This window comes from Charadrius vociferus, unplaced genomic scaffold (genome assembly GCF_000708025.1).
Source record: "Charadrius vociferus isolate BGI_N301 unplaced genomic scaffold, ASM70802v2 scaffold23, whole genome shotgun sequence".
Taxonomy (NCBI): domain Eukaryota; kingdom Metazoa; phylum Chordata; class Aves; order Charadriiformes; family Charadriidae; genus Charadrius; species Charadrius vociferus.
In genome coordinates this window covers 1,134,185-1,137,611 of record NW_009647676.1, presented here as the reverse complement: position 1 = coordinate 1,137,611, position 3,427 = coordinate 1,134,185, and the positions used below count along the sequence as shown (strand labels likewise).

General features: G+C 39.1%; 1 non-coding gene across 1 annotated transcript; it reads right to left on the bottom strand.

Moving 5' to 3' along the window:
- Window positions 1-366: 366 nt before the first annotated feature.
- Window positions 367-439, bottom strand: TRNAA-AGC. The gene has a single exon. It is a non-coding gene; the product is annotated as a tRNA-Ala (tRNA).
- Between the last annotated feature and the right edge of the window lie 2,988 nt (window positions 440-3,427).

The window sequence follows — 3,427 nt, the reverse complement described above, 5'->3', positions numbered from 1 at the left end:
CTCACAGCAGGAACACAAAATTTTATTCATTATACACTGAACTATAATATCAAGCATAAATTTAACTAATGAATGAAACCATAAACCACAAGGTTTAAGGGCACGTTAAAAAAAACAACCACCTTATTTTTCTCTATAATTTGTTCATGTCATTTATTATTGTATTAAAATGTCAGTAGGTTTTGTTATTTCATGCAAAGATTGCATTTTTCCTCCCTGTATGCAAGAGAACAAACATGATTTTGAGAAGATAAAAAATGAAATCTTCACAACAATGTGTTAACTTTTTAAAAATTTTACTGTAGATATAAATTATTTTTAAATACTGCTGTTTAGTTTACAATGAAACATGCTGAAAACGTATACTGGAGAATGCGGGCATCGATCCCGCTACCTCTCGCATGCTAAGCGAGCGCTCTACCATTTGAGCTAATTCCCCACCTGAAAAAAAAATTCAAAACTTACACTTACACACTCTAAACTTACTGAGAACTGCAACACAACCACTTTCAATTTTAAATTCATTGTTTCTTGCTGAGTCATTCCTTCTGCTCACCAACAAATGACTGCAACTCACTGCTGAAATCATGCAATACATCGTTCAGCATGTACACTACCAGAATAACCTTATTCATCTCTTTTGCAACACAAGTCTTTAGCCATTTTCATACAAGAAGCTCTCCAAAAGATCTAGTTATTTGCAAGAAACCAAATGTCTTATTGAAAAAAACCAACCCAACTTTTAGTGAACAACTGTTCCAATTCAACAAGGAAACCTATGTTCTTTCCAGGCATACATGTGAAAAAGCAGGTCCAGAAAATGTTTAATGAGTGAAAAATATTGTATGCCTGATTGAAACAGAGTTTTGTAGTCAAAGCTTATACATATATATGTGCATATAGATATACAGGTACATCCTTTTGGAAGGTGTCTGCCTTCTCTGGGGTAAGAGTCAAATGAAATTAAAATATAACTGTGCTTTCCTTATTTATTATCTTATTTTTCCTTATTTATTACCTCACCAAATGCACTTCCCTATAATTACTACATTACATTTAACAGCCTTAAAAGACTTTTTGAAAAACAAATACACACAAGCAGAGCAAATGCTTGCATGACTTGACACAGAGCTTTAAACTTACATCACAGACAAGAAACATAATGATGTATGGCAATAGGCAATCTTTAACATTTGAATGTTCACCCTTACTGGCTTACAGCAAGTATTTAATTCAAAACGCAGATCTAGAGAGATAGTTACCTATTTCTACTAGCTCAACTGCTGTATTTGGAAAAAGCTCCTGATTGCACAAGTCCTCCTCCCGGTATTTCTCAGAAAGCTGGAAAAATTACAGCAACTTAAACAACAGGCCCAGCCATGCCTGCAGCCCGGTCCACCACACCAGTGGTCTCCAGCTGACGAGGGCAGGAGGGTCGGCATAGGCACAGGGCTGCCCCACTCCCCACCATCCCGGGGAGCTGCAGGGCTTTGGCCAGAGGGCTCCTCTCCCCTTCCACAAGCCCTTGTCCTCTGTATTCCCCAATCTCCCTGACACCCATCCCTCTCTTCTATCACCTCCTTCCCTCGGCCCCCTTCCCTGACCCCAGCACACAGCCTGACACAAGATGATAGCAGGTGTGGTATCAGGGAGACAGCAGAACATCACACTCAAGCTCAATCATGACGTGCTGGAGTTTGTAGCAATTTCCACTTGAACATAGCTGATCAACCCTGTTTTTCAGATCTCAACCAAACCCAGGCTGCATTTGACTTTACAGCTTATCCCTCACCCTTGTTTTAACAACAGCAGTCTCTCGTGTATCTCTTTGAAGCCCAAGCTTGCTGCCGTGTATAAAGTGATGCACCCAGCAAGAGAATGGTGACTGGTTCTCTGTAGGGTGAGCAGAATTTACAAACTTGCCTGATTTGACATGGTAGTGTGCACTCATGCTCCTCTCTGTAGGCTCTATGTACTCTTGCACATACAGCCAAATTATACATCCCATAATCTACTACATAGTGACACTTTGACTGTTGCTTAGACTTCTTCATTTACAGAGTAGATTGTTTGTGTGCTGTGTCAGCACTACACCAGACAATACCTCTTTGCTAAGTTAAGCCACATTTCTTGCGCCACAGGAGCATGACAGCAGAGCAGGAGGTGTTACTCATTCATCAAGTCTCAGTCAGGCTAAGGGGAAATCAAACCGGAGTGTGAGTGGAGGTAAGATTGCTACCTGACTGGTTTCTAACTGGCCTGGCTTGTTTTCACATCATCTTACTGGCTTCTGGTGATGCCGAATCTGCTGGTTTATATACATTAGCCCTGACACGCGATGGATGGGTTGGAGCTACCGTACATATACATTCAGGTGTTCCTGGAGCTGGCTGCTTTGGCAGGTGGCAATGCAAAGTAGGAATACTTGAAAGTAAACACACCAGCTTTACTCTGCGTGGCAGTATTCACTCAGTGCTTGACACAATTTACTGTTGATTTTCTACAGATTCCCTGATGGTGCCAGCCACAAGAAAATAGGAAGAAAAAAAAAAATGGTATTCAAAATAAAAACATAGTTGTCAGCTCTCTAAAAGCACACATGGTGCAAGTGAGAGTAATAATCAGAAATAAAGCTGCTGTGAGCTTAAACTTACAGATGGCCATAAGTCATGTTAGATACTTTTTTTTTAAATACTAAAGCTAGTCCTGCCAAAGTAAAAATAAAGAATTTTTTTTTTTGTTAGGGTGAATGAATGCTTGTGTAGTTTTTTTTTTAACATTTATAGAATGTTTTAAAGATTAAGACCAGCATAAAATTGATGTAACACTTGCAAAGTAAGGGGAGATCTTTGGCATATAAATAATTCATTTTCCTATGGCAGTTGCTAGAACATGTACAGAACAGAGAAGATTCAGCATGTTGAATCTGTGTTGAAAACACTGAGTGGAAAACACCATAGCTTTCTGTATCTCAAAAACTCCCTTCTGAAAGTTAATGAAAACAACTGATCAACTGGTAACACAAAGCTTGAGGAGACCCTTGAAAGGCATCATCAGCTGCACATAACTGTCAAATCAGACTTAAATGGAAAAAAAAAATCAACACAAAAATTAAGTCTTCGGACAGTTACAAGGAAAGCTACAAAAGCTGCAACCTTACTTCTCACTCAGGAAAGCTTTCTTATCACAAGTATTTAATTTGTAATAGAAACTGTGATACAAAATCCAACTGAAGTAAAGTGCATGTATTTTTCATGGGGTCTTGTTTATGCAGAATCAACCCCCTTTGGACTCTCATCTGGACCTGCTTACTTGATCATCTGTAGGAATTTAGAGTGAGGTGGTTAGCCAACACTAATTATTCCACGGTGAAGGTCAATCATTTTTAGCAGTGATGACAAAGAGCAAATTTAGACCAGGCATTCCT